Consider the following 17062-nt stretch of genomic DNA (forward strand, 5'->3'; position numbering starts at 1 on the left):
TGATCTTCACTATGCCATTTTGTGTAAAAGCTTCATAACTTTCATACGAGACTTGCCTTGCTGGTCAAACAGCCTGACATGTTAACACAGGAAAGCACAGAGCCTCAATTACAGCCCAGAAACTGGAGATGGTGGCAGCAGCAGACTATGTAAAGCAAATAAGTGTGCTCAACATGCAATGACCTTAACCCTTCCCACTAAGCCGTGCTATGAAGAGCATCAGGGGCATCATCCAGTCATTTCAACGGCAAATTACAACGTGAAGAAATCCCAAAAGATTGTATAACTATGGTGAATAAAAACACATTTAACTGCTGCCATACTAGCCCTCTTGGTTACAATTAACTAGATCCACTGACATCTGAGTAAGTTCCCCAGGAAACATCGTATCAGGCAAAGATGATACATACACACACACACATATACATGAGAAGAATTACTTCTGTTTAATATCTTTATCAATGATCTGGACGAGGGGATTGAGTGCACCCTCAGCAAGTTTGCAGATGACACCAAGTTGGGCGGGAGTGTTGATCTGCTCGAGGGTAGGAAGGCTCTACAGAGGCATCTGGACAGGCTGGATCGATGGGCCGAGGCCAGTTGTATGAGGTTCAACAAGGCCAAGTGCCGGGTCCTGCACTTGCGTCAGAGCAACCCCATGCAGCGCTACAGGCTTGGGGAAGAGTGTCTGGAAAGCTGCCCGGTGGAAAAGGACCTGGGGGTGTTGGTCAACAGCCACCTGAATATGAGCCAGCAGTGTGCCCAGGTGGCCAAGAAGACCAACGGCATCCTGGCCTGTATCAGAAATAGTGTGGCCAGCAGGAGCAGGGAGGTGATTGTCCCCTGTACTGGGCACTGGTGAGGCCGCACCTCGAGTGCTGTGTTCAGTTTTGGGCCCCTCACTACAGGAAAGACATGGAGGTGCTGGAGCGTGTCCAGAGAAGGGCAACCAAGTTGGTGAGGGGCCTGGAGCACAAGTCTTATGAGGAGCGGCTGAGGGAGCTGGGGTTGTTTAGTCTGGAGAAGAGGAGGCTGAGGGGAGACCTTATCGCTCTCTACAACTACCTGAAGGGGGGTTGTAGTGAGGTGGGGTCGGTCTCTTCTGTCAGGTGGCTGGAGATAGGACGAGAGGAAACGGCCTCAAGTTGTGGCAGGGGGGGTTAGGTTGGATATTAGGAAAAATTTCTTCATGGAAAGGGTTGTCAAGCACTGGAACAGGCTGCCTAGGGAAGTATTTGAGTCACCATCCCTGGAGGTACTATATAAAAGACAGGTAGGTGTGGTGCTTAGGGACATGGTTTAGCGGTGGACTTGGCAATGTGAGGTTAACGGTTGGACTTGCTGATCTTAAAGGTCTTTTCCAACCTAAAATATTCTATGATTCTATAAAGAACACAAGGGGATTGTAGCAAAGGACTCCTTAAAATTTGTTCTTTTTAATTGTTAAATCACCAAATTGGCTTGGTCTTAGTTTAAATAAAGTAATAAGTGCCAGTGGCGATCTTTATAATACCAAAGGGTGTGAGAATTTTGCAAAATGCTGGAAGCAACAGGAGTTGAAAAAAGTGGAACAGGACGTGACTATACTTTGCTAATCCCATCTGAGCAGACGAAATCTTGTTTTCAGTACTGGGAAACAATAAAACCTAGGATATACACGTCACAGGTGCAGTTCAACTTTCTGATCTGTAGTTATCATGGGAGATGTTGGAAAGAAGAGCCTGGGGGCTTGTCTCCAAAGAATGATCAGCTGTGGTGGGCATCAACAGTATCAATCGCTATCACCATACCATCATCATGTATCAACCTTGACGTGTGAGCACCTCTAATCTCTTAGTTCAAGTTTCTATATCTACTTTCTCAAGCCACTTGTTGCTTAGATAAACAATTTAAATTATTTGCTCTTTGTAGCCCTTAACACACATTATTTTGTGACAGATTGAAGCAAACAGGAAATAGACAATTACAAACAAGCACCTTATGTTATAATCCTGGATGCAACTGCTTTCTAACCATACGTGAATTTGCCCCATCTCTCTCATGGCAAATTACTGTTTCGATATGCTAGGTCAACACTATCTTAGCTGCACTGAAGAATTCAAAAACTTTTCCATTCTATTTGTTCCTAACCCAGAAGATCCAGAATGGATCCAGTTTGGCTGGATACGAGGACGTCAAATTGTTAAACTGCCTGTGTAAATTATATATTCTCAGTCACAAGTCCATCGCAGACCTCTAGCAGTACGTATTATTCAATACAGTGTGTCCTCTAAAATCATATCAGAATGTACTGTGGTTCCTTTTGGCAAGGAAGCAAATAAAAAATGAAGGATATTACTTAGATCAGCAATTGTAACCCTATAGTCTATCGAACCACTATTTTAAGAGGTCTCCAAAAGGCTGCTAAGGAAAGCGAGCCTTGAATAACCTATGCTGGAGCTCACACTTCTCCTCGAAAATGGAGGAGCATAGAAATGCTTTGAAAAAGGCCGAAAGCCACTGACTTGCGATGCACTAGTGCCTTCAGAGGAGCCACCTTCTTTGCAAGTTGCCTGAACTGCGCTAATAGCTGTAAGGAGAAAGGAAAAAACTCTAGCCATGGATGTGTGACTTAACTGTCTTATGGCAATATTGATTTTCAAAGTTTCTCTAAGGAGATACTAAACCCCTAATTTCTGTTCACTGAGAGAGAGCCACGAGTTAACAAGCTGTCAGATAGATTTAATTGTCAAAGGAAACCAGACAAAATTTTGTTAATTGATGGAGAGCACAATCTTTACCCTAAAAATGTGTATCCTTACATAATATAATAAAGATTTACATTTTTATCTTTATAAATAAAATTATTTTCAAAGTACTTACAAATATGAATTAAATACATTAAGTACATCTGGGAAATAAATGAAATTAGATCTCCATTTTAAAAGGTGAGTGAGATAGGAGGCAGAAAAGGTTAAATGATTTGCCAAAAGGAGCTGAGGTGCTGCCAGGAAAATGGAACTTAAAATTGGTAACTCTCATTCTCATCTTAGTCTCATATAACTGAAACTCAAAAATAACTATGCTAAATAGTTACATTGCATGAAACATCTTTTTCTATTACATAATGAAACCTTTGTATCAGTATTTTTTAATGAAATACAACTTTCTCCATTTCTCACACTTTGCTCAGTACAAACTTGCAGTAAGTCACTTTTCTAACCACAGTTTCTGTAATATAACAAAGGATAACAATATATTCATATAAGCAACTAAAATGTTGTTAAATTGTCCAATTAAAGTCAACCATATTTGGAAACACACTTTTTTTTTTTCAATCTGAAAAGCAAACCAACCCCCAAACAGATGTTTTGTGGGTGGCATTCAGTATTTTTCCCAAATGAAGCATATGAAAGGACAAAAAAAGTGGAAGGTAATAATGAATTTCTGCATCCCAACACAAAACAAGGTAACACTACTCTTTTCTGTGTTTTGACAAACATCTAATACAGCAACCATCTATGGGAACTTCTTCTCAAGCATTGAAAAAAAGTGTAAAAGCACCACCATCATAGAGAGTTTATTTGTGTACATACAGAGTAAACCATAGAAAGACTAAAATAAAATCATAACGCAGAAATTAAAAACCAGTTACAGTGTAATCTCTCTAATGCCAAAGCGAACAAACCAGCAGACAAAGCCATAAACTTTATTTACTCTTATGGTATAGCCCCCCGGCTCCTCCTAATCAAAACAAGGCCCATCTGTAATGAACTTTCATTTTTGGCAAACCAGACATTTACAACTCCACTGCTCGGCCACAGGCGTAACAAACACAACCCACAACACATCCGCTAACATTTAGCCTGCAATGCCCCAGTAGTGTGTCAGTACCCACCTGCCTGCGCATATTCCTTGAAGAGAGGCTGCTGGTGAGCAAGAGCGCTCTCCCTTGGATGCAGCCACAGATCATGCTGCCATCTCATCATCAGCATCCTCTCCAGCAGTTGGAATTCCTGTAGTTATTCCCATTTGAAAATTACTTGGTTATTTGTGGGAAAACTCTGCTTTATCTTTGCTTCCACATTACATTCCTCCTTTGTCAGATTGCTTAAATACTGACCACGAAGCTATTGTTAAATTGATTTTTTTGTGAAAGTTAAGAAATTTAATTTTTTTTCTTTTTCCCAGAGAAAAGTAAAGAGACAAAGAGCTCCACAAACTCAGAGGGAGCTTATTTGTGCTGTCACATGCCTTGATCCTATTCTGCACACATTACCTGCAGAGCACTTGGTTTCCATGTCTACTCACTGCATCACATCTTTACTACAGGTGCCAAATACAATGGCATTGATGTTCTTTACTACAGCCTAGATCAGAGCTCTACAGACAGCACAGCTCATTCAGGGTCTCAGACACAAAAGCAAATCTGACATATGCAGTGCCAGCAGCACGACGTTATTTCTCTCTGGTGCATACAAAAAAGGCTTTACTCCCTGTGTGCTACTGCATGTTCTCTCTCCCTTGTGTTCCTGCTGCTTTGCTGCAACTGTGGGTGAGCCTGCAAGACAGTGCAGAGCACGTGCCTGGCCATAACCAAGAAATACAGGAATGGAAAAAAGTCATCAGAGGCAGGTGGGAAAGTATCTGCATCTACTTTGCTGCATTTGTTTGTGAAACATCTTCTTCTATCTTCATTTGATTCAGTCTAGTAACGAAAGCTCCTAGTGCTTTGCTTTCTACATGTACAGAGCAGCAGGGCATCATGTATGCACAGACAACTGGTGCGGTGTGATTAATTAATACAAAAGTTACCCACTTTAAATCAGCTAGAAGGCAGGCAGGGAGTGTGCCATATCACGTCAGAGCAAATGTGAGCGTCCCAGGGTTTTGTCTCTGGCAGTGGCTGGTACCAGATGCTTTACAGAGAAAAGCTAAAACTGTGGACGTTGACAAAGCAATCTCTGTCCAACACTGGGAGCTGATAGCTGAAGATTGACTGAATCCTTGAACACTATGCTTAGCACTTTTTCCAAATAACTTACTTACATTAATTACAACCCTGCATATTGTTGATGGCTATAACCTTTTAGAAGTCTTGTTATATTCTTGGCCTCAATGGCTTTCCTGTGTTAACGACTTCTACATTTTAATCACATGTGAGAAAGTATTTCCTTCTTTTATAGAGGTATTAATATAGATGCCTGGCAAAATCTCTTCGCAGACTAAAGAAATATTTCAAAGAAAAACTGGTTTCCAGGCATTATGGAGACAGCTTCAGATAACCTCTAAATTCTGTGTAACTGCACAGGGACACGATACAGGTATAAATAGAAGTCTAAGAAATTCACAAGACTTCAGATGTTACAGAAACAAATTTTATATGAACACGACAACTTAAAACTTCTTGGCTTTCTCAGCATTTCAAATATTAGAAACATGTTAACATGTCAAGAGTCCTAAAACTGTTTCTGTGAAGAAACTGAGAATGATCCAAGAAGCTTTAATTAAGCAGACAGAAACAGAATGGTCAAATTGCTAAAGAATATGAACCTATTGCCAAATTGATTTGAGGATAACAGCAGAGCTCAGACAACAGCAGTTAGCTTTAAGCACACATTTTAAGTCAGCAAGCCTATACAAAATATTACACATCATACTGTGTGCGAGCTGATGTTTAAAACCAAATTCAATATGCTGTTTTCAGAAGGGAATGCCTACATATTAATGTGTGGCTCTATTATAGTCTCTGTAACATTCTTCTGCTTTTCAAGATTATTGCCTAGTTACTTACCCACTAAGTCCAATTTTGGCTGAAAAAGATACTTTACATGAATTTTCATTTTTGTGGGATCCAGGTTACAATGTAGAACTAACCTGGATTACGTACACCTAACAAATGCAACAACCTTCACAATCGACAAATTTTGTCTTTCTTGTGCATAGTATAGCATTGCTCTTCCAGTTATAACTTCTGAGTTTCAACAAGCCAGCTGAAGTGGCTGCAATGTCACATGAATAAGGATCTTTACTTTTTTGTGGATCTGTTGGGATTACTGGGGAGGGCGAGGAGAAGCCTGGCAGACACTGAAAAAAACCAGCACAGGTCAGGAAGTAGTTTCTGGGAGCAGATGTTTGTTCTAATTGCATTTACAGATGGATGCCATACAAGGGGAAGCTGCCATTTAACAGGTACTGTACTCAGATCCATTTCACTATCATTAAGGCTACTATTAAAAAAAAAAAAACAACAACAAAATCCCAACCCCAAAAAACAGAACTCAGTGAGAGAGAAGGGAAAACGATGACATACCCAGGGCACAACTCCAAATTACCTAGGAGACACTCTACAACATCCTTATTACTCATTTCCTCTCATTAGATTTTGACCCTTACCTAGCTTATTCTGACATTTAAGGCTTATGGTCTCTTTGCTAGTGAAGACCTCTTAAAAAGCCACGGCAAACAGAAGGCAGCCCTTCACACCACTGTTCCCTCAGAGAGGGCTGTGGCAGGCAGGACATAGAAGCCCAGGCTCCTCCCCAAGGCAGCACAGATTTACAGCTTCCAGAGCACAGGCACCTGCACCCACACTGCTGCAAAGAGGAGCGTGGCTGCAACCCTGCCTGTCTGGCCACGTTCCAGTTCACTGAGGGGCTGTGTGAGATTTAGGACTGATTAACCAGCAAGAACAGTGGGGCTTGGAGCAAGAGACAAGACAGATACTCCTGCTGTCCCTCTGCCTCAGCTCTTGCTGCCCAAATATCTCAGTCACTTCTCAACCAGTTTCTGGACAACCACTTTTTTTTCTGCAGTGACATAAGGCAAACAAAAAATAACAGAGGCTTACCTACAAAACACTAAATGTAGTAAACTACAACTGCTGTGGAGCTGATTCACAAGCAGATCAGACATCCCTGCACTCAGGGCACCACCACCACTCAGAGAGGCAGGGGCTGATATAGCTTCAGCAATATCATTTTCATTTGCATACACATCTGTCAGAACCCTAAATCTCATACTGTATTACCTTTGTGACTGATATTAAATATGTATCTGAAAAGAATGAAAAGGCAGTCAGTTGTCTTGAATCTGGGAAAATTTAAGAATTTTTCTTACTCAAGTGTCAAAAAAATATTAACATAACTTTGTGCTTTATAAAGTGGAAAGACTCCAAAACCAGGCAGTGTTCCATGTACCTGCAGTGATAAGCAGAAGAATGGTTAGCTATAATGTAGACCTATAAAAAAACCAACTCCCCTGTAATTTTCTTTCCCATCTGGGAGAATACTGCAACTCCTTATGAAGAATGCCAGCAGCAAATTGTCATGCTGAATTTCCTCTACAGTATGTATTTCGTTCTGAATCAGTCCCAGAGAAGACACCAGACAACATGAAAACAGAAGCCTTTAATTGCCCCATAAAATGAAGATGACTGTATCCTCCTAGAGCTAAACTTTTATGAAGATATCCCTAGAAAATGGTACCCCATGAAATCACTAGGCACTACACTGCAGTTATCTGGGATTCATCTTGTATACTACTAATTTTTTTTTAACTGGACTGGAAATCATGTTGAAAGGCCTACAAGAAAGCATATTTTTGGATTATCATGGCTTTTGTATCTGGGAAACAGAATTCAGAACATATCTTTAATGAAATGGTCCATTTGGCCTAAACAACCCAAGGAAACAAAAAAGTTGCTATCCCTTAATAAAATATCATTTAAAAGCATATCAAATGTTTTCCAGTTGCAAGGTATACATAGGCTTTGCTAACATTTCAGAGCAGATTCAGTTTACCCAGAAAAAAGCACTTTTATCCTGGAACAAGAATGCTCACAGCCAGGCGTACTAGAACAGCCATTCTGTTTAAATTTTAATGTTCCAGTATGACACGTGTCCCTGCGTGTGGTGGGCATTTGTGTATATATTCACCAATTCTCCCATCCCAGTTTCTCTCTTTTTGACTAGGGAGTAAAGCGAGTCTCCCAATTGTGCCCATTTTGTAAAGCACATGTAAAGCATTAGAAAAAAGCATTTAAACAATTTGAAATGATTGCTGACATTTCCTTTAGGAAAAGGTGAAAGAACCTGTTCTTACTACAGACTTCTGCAGCAGCATATTTACTAGGAATATAAGGAAGCATGGTCACTGACTGTCACAGCCTGCACAGCTACCAGGGTTTCTTTTGTGGATGGCCTTTCTACATTCAAATTAGGATACCTTGCTGGTAAAATACACTGAAATAATACCATTAAAGCACACCTTTTAGTGAATGTGGCCTGTCTTCAAAAGCTGCCATCCCTTGGCTTATTAGGTCATTCATTCAAACTGGCAACTCAGGAACAGAAACAAAGCTCCAGTTCAGAGGAAACACAATTACGGGACTTGATGATCCTTATGCAACATTGGCATTTTGCATTACTGACCAACCTAAGCTATTAGGAAGCCTTATTTCCTTGTGCAGACTTGTTGTCCCCACTTTTTTTATGCCTTGCCATGTACAAAAGACAAATAAGTGCTTCGAAATGAGTTTCCTAGGGCTTTTAATCACAGCTTCTCCTACTCCTGAGTGACTTCAATTCAGCTGGTAAAACACAGAGCTGCCTGCACTTCTGTTCAACCTCAGTGGCGGAAGGCAAACCTTCACCACTTAGGGATGCCAGCTTGTGGGCTGCAATGCCACCTTGGCTCCTTCTCCTGAAACAATGGCCAGAGCACAGGCATTAGGATAATTTTTATTTCCTTTTTGATTGAGTACCTGTGAAAGGGAAGACAAGCCACTGCACTTTGAAGGCACTTATGTGATTAAATGTCTCTGAGACTTTTTTCTTTTCTTTTATACTGGCTTTGACCACTTCAATAAGTTTCAGTATCACTCTGAGTATCTTTCTCCCTCTTTCATATAATCCTTTACAGATTACTTGTCCTGTTCACCAGCAGGGGAATATTTGAAGTAATATATCTATTTGTATAGCTGTGCCAGACATTCTTCCTATGCTCTTCCTGTGCTGTGTTTGTAATTGTATCTGTCTTTCAAAAATTCAATTAAGGGACAGTTAAAGAAAATTAATTAAATTAGTCCTCTGACAACACAGAGCAGCACCACATAGATGATATATTACAAGTTCATGACGGAGCAATGAGAAAGCAGCAGTGAAGTACGGGTAGTACAGAAGAAGTCTCTTCTGCATCCCTCAAAATACTGAGGAATAATGCTCTAAAATTGCCTGTTAGAAAGGATGGGATGTGATACACAATGCAAAAGCTGATGCTGCCTAAATGAGGCAAGAGGGAAGCGAAAAAAAAGAGAAAGCGGAACGGCAAAATGGATGCAAGTGTTGAATCCTGGATGTCTTCTCCTTATTTCTAATGAAAAGAACATCTCAGCATTTTTTTGAGGAACAAAGTTGTAGAATATGTTGTAATTCTACAAATACGAGTTAAAAAAGACTATGTTCTTTGGATGAAGACAGCCAAGAGAGGGTTCAAATAAATAAATAAATAAATCTGCAACATTTCATCAGAGAAATAATTCTCCTACTGTCCGAAGTGTTTTGTTTTCCAGCAAAGATGCAAAAATCCTCAAATACATTACACTGTATATTGATGCAACTTTTGTATTTGATTCTATTCCAGCACATCCAATATATTGGGGTGGGGAAAAGAGAAGAAAGGAGGAGGAAGGATGAAAGATATCCTAATGATCAGGAAGGCATCCACTATGAAGTATGACTGACTTATTTGCCAATCAAAATGAATGTGCAGATATGCACAGGAATTTTATCCCCATGAACGCTTACTAGTTGCTTCTTACAGTAGTCAAAGTATACATACTCTTGACAATATAACCTAGTTGTGAATGTTTCAGAAATCTGATTTAAATGACTTATTCTATCCTGAAAATACAAAAACTGGAAGCATATTTAATTGTATCCTGCCACTAAGGGTGTGTGGGTGTGTAGGTGTTCAAATAGGTAGGTATGCCCATATGTGTGGGTGGGTATTCCCAGTACTCTGAGTACCTATGAAGGAAATGTTTTCTTGCCAAAAGTAAACTATTTAAAAATAACTGTACTGCAGTTTTTATTCAAAATTTCCTGCAAAGTTTTTCCCCTTTGTACATATAAGCTCTCAGTTTATGATATTTAAGCTCTCAATTTATGGTATGAGACTTTTACTTTTTTTCTTTCTTTATGGTATCAGCTATCCCAAAGCAAAACGATCAGTCACAGGCAGAGTTGACAAGGTTGACCATGTTGAAACTCTTTCACCATTTCTGGCTTGCTGTACCTGTGTTTCATGGCACATTAGTCACAGTGTGTACTGCAAAGTCCATGCATGCCCCACCTTTAGGTTCCAGCACTATAAATTGAATTTGGGGATGCAGCCAAACAGCTTAAAACTCCCTCCAATATACAATGCAGCACTTTGCCTTGCTAGAACAGAAACCTTGGGTAAGCTTGCTCAGGCATTCTGCAGAGAGTTAGCACCGAGAACGGAGCACGTGGACTGAGTTTACCCCAGTTTGTCTTCCTGAGACTTACAGCATGGCTATTTTGGCAGCCACATTTCCCTTTATGGCAGCGCCTTCCAGAGCATCCAACTGCAGTAATTTAACCTGCCTGTAAAGCAAGGCTGTGTTGAACACAGCCTTTCAGGGAAGCTGGACCACCCTTTTGGCACTCGTCCTCTCAAGACATGAAAATGACTTTATTTTACAGAATCAAATGGAAAAAAATAAAACCACAGTGCTTCCACACTGCTCTTCATATGGTCTATACAAGCAAGAGGAAATTAATACGGAATATAAATGTGCCAAACCAATTACTGTTGATCATGCTTTTCAGACAAGCACCGTTTAGCATTACCTGCCACCTGAACCGTCAGCCAAGATGGGCATGTTTCTGCTTAGTTAGAGAAGAGGACTGTGCCCAGCACAGCATCCATTCACCCCACCCCAAGGGATGTAAAGGTCTGGAAGCAACACTGTGCTTTGAGCTAATGCTCTTAAAATGCTTCAGAGCAAGAGGAGCTATGAATATTGGGGGTGGGGAACGAAGGGAGGAGTGAATACCTCATAAGTGGGTATTTCAAGAGAATGAGAATCAAATGATACATTTAAATACAGTCCATTACAGTTCTGTTGGTAGGCAAACAATTAACCTTCTTTCAAGTATAATAGGATCTAAGGACTCATTAAATCAATTAATATGATACTTTGTGCTAGTTCATCAGGTGCTATTAGTAGCACACTGTGTTCTACCACAGAAGCTCTTTTTTTCCCACTTCACTATAAAGCAATATTGAGTATCAACATTTTCACTGTTTGGGTTAAAAACAGGATTAAATGAAGTTGTAATTTAAAGTTTCTAGAATAGACTAAAAGTTACTGAAAGTAACAATGACAAAAAAAATTATAAAACAATTATAACCAAAGCAATTGTTACTAAAACTAACATTTTACAGATGTTTTTTCACTGAACCACTTCGGGTGTAAGCAGATAAGTTCATCTGAGCTCTAGTCGCACAGTTGCGGCTTGTTGGTTCGCTGTGGGTAATCAGCAATAAATTTATATGATTAAACCCACTGAGGCACTACTGAGATCGTTTGGATCACGATGTAGGAAAAACAGCTAACACAAATTTTATAGCTTTCAATAACCCTGTGTGTTTCACAGACCAGTCATATGAAACTAATAACTGATGATGAGACTGTTTATTAAGGAAGATCCTTGCCAAAGTGAAGGAAGATCTACTAACCCAGGAAACAATCACAGGGGAAAACAACTCCACTAAAAATATATTACACCTGAGACAGGAAATAAATGAACTTCACAGTATGATGTCAAAGCAGAAATATCCATTCAGCAGGCAGAGAGTGTGAGCTGCCTTCTCAGCACCACAGCTAATATTCCCCCAAACCAGAGGGAAGACCTGTCCCCGGCTCTACGTGGGTCCAGGACTGCTGTGCTCCCTACTTGTTAATTATGCCCCATGTTGACATGGCACAGCTCAATGTAATGTAAAGGCAGCAAAGCACATTAGCAACCTACAGTATCTTCAGAAGCAAAAGCTAGCTATATATTCAGATGAACGTGCCATTGAGTCAAAGGGTATTTCTTCAGGCACAGTGCCCTACTAATGGCCATCTTGTCAACTTTGAAATCATACATAGTCCTTCCCATGTCCACTGTGCCATATGATGTACCACCACAGGTCTCCACGCTGCACCATGCAGCATGCAATGGGCTCCTCCCACTCACACTCCGTAGCCTAGAAAAGTGCTGCTACCTTCAATGCTTCTCAAAAGCACCAACAAGTTAATTGATGAAAAGAGCTAAGTAAGCATAAGCACAGAGCTTTGGAGAAGTTTGTGTTTTACCAGCAAGATTTTGGCCATCTCCTTTCAAAACATTAATGTCTCTCACACTGAGTCATCATGATGTTAATTTGACATAATTTTTCCTCATTTCTGCATTTCAAAATCAAGTTAGATCATAGTGGTGGCTATAGTTCTCTTCTCCATATCATATGCTAAGAAACAAAACAGAAAACACCATTTCATTGCTGGATTGCGAGGTCACTAGTAAACAAATTCCTGAAACCACCACCTTAAAAACAGATTTTCAAAAGCCTTAAAAGCTTTGGGTCAGTGACTAGGCTACAACTGCTAATCCAAAATTTGAGTTGGTTTCTGAAGCAACCAAAATACACCCATCCCTATACAGACTTTCAGGACCACACTCCTTCCCCTGTTCTCCCCATAAAGGCACATATGCCTGCCCACTTTCATGTCTAATACATTGGCCCCCTTCCCAGGGCAGTGTGTGATATCCTCCTTCCTCTCTTTAAAGACATGACATGGAATGCAGCTGCAACTACACTGAGATTTGGCTACAAATACTACGTGCAGCATATCAGTTCCTAGAAGTTCCATTTTGACATACCAAGCAGTGTGTTATTATTGCTGAATAAATAAAAGAATATACAACAGCAAAACCAACCCACTTCCTTACAAAACATTGCAAGCTTCAAATTAATGCTGCAAAGTATTTTGTAAAGGAGAATGATTGTAGGAGTCATAAGGAAAGAAAATGGACTGGGATTGCAATGATAGGACCATTTCCTTTGTCAAACTGTCCATAGTTTTAAGAACTAAGAAATAAAAGGTCTGTTTGGGGAATAAAAAGTTCAATAATAAGAAAATTTTCAAAGCTTTGTGACATTCAGATACCCAGCTGCCCTTAAAAATAATAGGACTTTTTTAGTCCCTGCTTAATACACCCAGCTTTGTAAAACCTCACTCTGTGTAGTTCATTACTAGAATCAGTTCACCTATATGTTACCAAATCAAACTTCAGCAATTTCTACTTTAATTTCATTAGTCATTGAGGTTCCATGGAAAATATTTTAGCTGTGAAGAAGCCAGAGGAGATCTTCTTAACTCTCAATGTCAGTGATATCCCCAATCAAGATGCCGAAAGATTTGCTTCTTGATTGTGCTATGCAATTCCTTTGACTGGCAGCTGTCTCCTTCACTGTCATTTCAGCCCATCCCAAGAGAAAAATTCATACTTTTCCTGAATCAATTGTCCCGTGGCACTTACTATAGGTTCAACAGCAGCAGCATGTGCACAGCTGTAAAACATCTGGCATACAGGTGTATGAAACAGCATTTGTTTGCTGTCTGGCTAGTCACCACACATTTTTTGGAAGGATAACAAACAGTTATCTTGTAGAAAGACAGATAGTTCTGTTGTGCTCACTGTTGTAAGTTATGTTTATCTTCAATATTGTAATCTCCAGAGTAAGGTAGAAGAGTAAATGTATTATATTCATCTATTAAGAAAGAAAACTTTTATGGAAGACAAGCATAGTCCTTCATTTTGGTACCAATAATCTAGCTCGGATCCTGGTTTATTTCTGAGGAGGAAGGGAGTGGAGCTGCAAGGCGCACTTTAAATAAATCCTCTTACATGGAATGGGGCAAATACTTTCATTCCCCAGCTTGAACTTACAAGTTAATGCCAGCAACATTACAAACTTAAATATAGCACCAAAGACAGACTAAACACGAAACTCTACAAAAGAAGAAAGTCCTATATAAAAGCAAAGTTGACATATAAAAGGCAGCTTACACAGAGCACTGAAGAAAACATGTTGCTTTCAGCATAAGACATTAGATATTAGGAAAAAAATATGTAAAAGATTACATCAGTGTCATATGTGCCAAAGGCTTTGATTAGGCAAAATTGCTAATTCCAAAGCCATACTTAAAATACTACAAGACAGACCTACATGGCAAAAATGAGGCGGTAACTCACACCCAATGCTTACCACAAGCATGGCAGGCATACCTGCGTGAGCTTTAACACAACAGGTGCAACAGTACCCATAAAGATTTCAGCATGGGCTAATAAGCCACATATACATTCAGAATCCCTCAAGCATCTTCATCACTACGACCACCTGCGTATGCATTTGCTTACGCACAGTACAAACATCTTAGATTTCTGCACATGTATCAGCACAGACATAGGGTGGTTTGTGTTGTAGGTGAATGAAAGCAGCATTTGCTGTATGCCTGTTCAACCCCAGTAACTCATAAAAGAAATCTGATGAGACACTGGTGGTCCTATGACTCTTGCTACCTGAATCAAGTAGCCTGACAGCAGTCTAAGGAACAGAATTTCTGATAGCCTATTAAATATGTGACTTGGTCCATAGGACAAGCCAACGTGACAATTCAGCTTGCAAACTCAGTGTGCTTACCATTGCAAATCTCTGTATTTTCCTCTGCTCTTCTCCTCCTCCTTCTGTTAAGAAAGAGCACACTCGATAGCAATACAGCACCAAACTCAAAATGTGGGCAATATGCAGGAAAAACAACAACTGTGCAATCCAATCAGGTTATCCAAGTGATGCTGAAACCAGGAAACACTGACTGGTCTTTATCAATCACTGACATACACAACAAAATGTTTGCTTTTTCTTTCTATGTTAACTTTCTTCAGAAGGTGTTTTCCCCCTAAAGAAAAGGTTCATCACTTTGCATCTCTCAAAAGCCTCCTGTTACTGAAATGAAACTGAACAAGAATGAATGCTAAATGGATAGTCATGAAGACAGCAAACATGAGACAGGGATTTTATAAGGAAGGGCAAGTCTTTACTATGAAGCAAAGCTTTCCATATGTTTCCAGCACCAAAATGGATTGGCAGCATGAGGTGATAGGTGCTTTGGCAGAGAGAAAACTGATAATATAAAACGAACTATGGGTAGGTTATTAAAACAGCAAGCTTTGCTGGTACCTGCAGTTTGCTGAAATTCTAATCAAGTTTCCAAACAGAATTCCTATTTGGAATTAAAAAGGAATGTCTCACCTATTGTCAGAAGCTTTAAGGCTCATTTAATTAGTCCTGAAAACAAACAGGTGCAATATTTTCTTTAACTGTTGTTATGCAAGCACACACACATGTTTCAGTTTACCTGTGTTTCTCCAGACTTCATACTTCTCTATCTTTGCTCTTAAGGCAGATGGAGTCAGTTAGCAAATGTCTCTCAGTTTGATACTCAAACAGCAATTCAACTATATCCATAACTCTTCACACAGGCTCTGTTCTCCATTGAGTTGTCAGTACAGGGCCAAGCCCTCTAAGCATGTTACTGGCAGCTTTTTGGTTCAAAAGTAAATGCTAGGAAGATTTACTAGGAGAACTGAATCTACTTTACCTCCCCCAAATACTCTGTAGCTAGGGTGGGAAAGGTGCCATTCCAAACACTTCCAAAACAGATGAAAAATAACAAAAACCCTTCTTCTTGCTCAAGAGATAAGAACAATATTCTGAGATACTACATCCATTGCTGAAACAGCAGCTACCTCTACCTTCTGCTCATCCATAAAGAACAACCACCAAAAGATTTAGCAAAGACCTGAAAAAGACCTAGTTTTTACTAAATAAGTGGCAAGGAGTCAGAGGTGATACTCCAACTAAAACAGCGAGCTTCATTATGCCCTAATGCACCATCTGCACTGTAGTGGTGTTTCATAAACTATTTCAAGAACAGGCTTTGCAGGTCCTTGGCCTGGAGGATGTATCATGGGATCAGTACTCAGAATGAAAGCCAAACAAATAGCCCAAATGCTATTAAAAAATTCTGCTGGGACATACAAATATTTTGCTTTCAATTTTGTTAAAAGATTGGCAGATCCCTCCAAGGGGTTGCAGAAAAGTAGCTAAACTTCAAATTACAAACAATTTAAGGTGGGTTTGCCCAATTCTGGTTATCATAATTTTTTATTATTTTATTAAAAATAAGTAAAAAACCAAACCAACAACTTATACCATTTCTAGCACTTTGAAATTCACATGCAGTCTGCAGCACCGCTCTGGAGCAAGCATTTCTCATCCATGGCTAAGTGGCTGGTCCTGTAGGACTGCAGGAGTTTTGTGTTGGCTCCATGTAAGCTAACTAGAGACCAGCAAATCTTTCTCTGATGCAATAAGCTTGAATTTGTATACACATTCAGGTCAGTAGCTTTCTAATATCTTCACATTTACGGCATCTGCCAGTTAATAGGTGGAACACTAAATGGAAGGGATGTGCTAATCTGGCACTAGGCTTAAGGAAATGTTTTTGAATAAATACAACAAGTTTCAACATCTCAAAGGATTTCAAGATGCAGGTTGTGCTATCATTCAAACAATGCCCCAAGCAGCATGTACTACTACTAGCAGTAGCAGCCTGATTTCCATGTAACTCAGGTAATTTCCCAATTCTGTTGCTTGTGATGGACAATTTCCTTCTCACCTGAGTACAGGGATTGTACCTCACTTGTGCCTCCTCTGTGACACTTCAGAAAGCTACCAATGAAAAGCACTGTGTAAGAAGACATGGTGTGTTACCGCAAATATATTATATGATATCCTATCAAATGGGAAGAATGGCACTGCAAATTGATTTTGAATAGTACATTTGGGAGTTGATAAGGATGTCCATAGCACAGTAAACATCTACTGCCTGCATCTTGTTTGTCTGCCCACTGAAAGCAGATTTTATATCAATTAATGAACAGCT

The 17062-nt window shown here is 39.8% G+C and overlaps 1 protein-coding gene across 4 annotated transcripts in view; it reads right to left on the bottom strand.

The window, feature by feature from the left end:
* MTHFD1L (methylenetetrahydrofolate dehydrogenase (NADP+ dependent) 1 like) overlaps positions 1-17062 on the bottom strand; it is a 160999-nt gene that overhangs the window by 15556 nt on the left and 128381 nt on the right. The gene's annotated exons all lie outside the window — the stretch shown is intronic.

The sequence above is a fragment of the Buteo buteo genome, chromosome 9, assembly GCF_964188355.1.
Source record: "Buteo buteo chromosome 9, bButBut1.hap1.1, whole genome shotgun sequence".
NCBI lineage: Eukaryota > Metazoa > Chordata > Aves > Accipitriformes > Accipitridae > Buteo > Buteo buteo.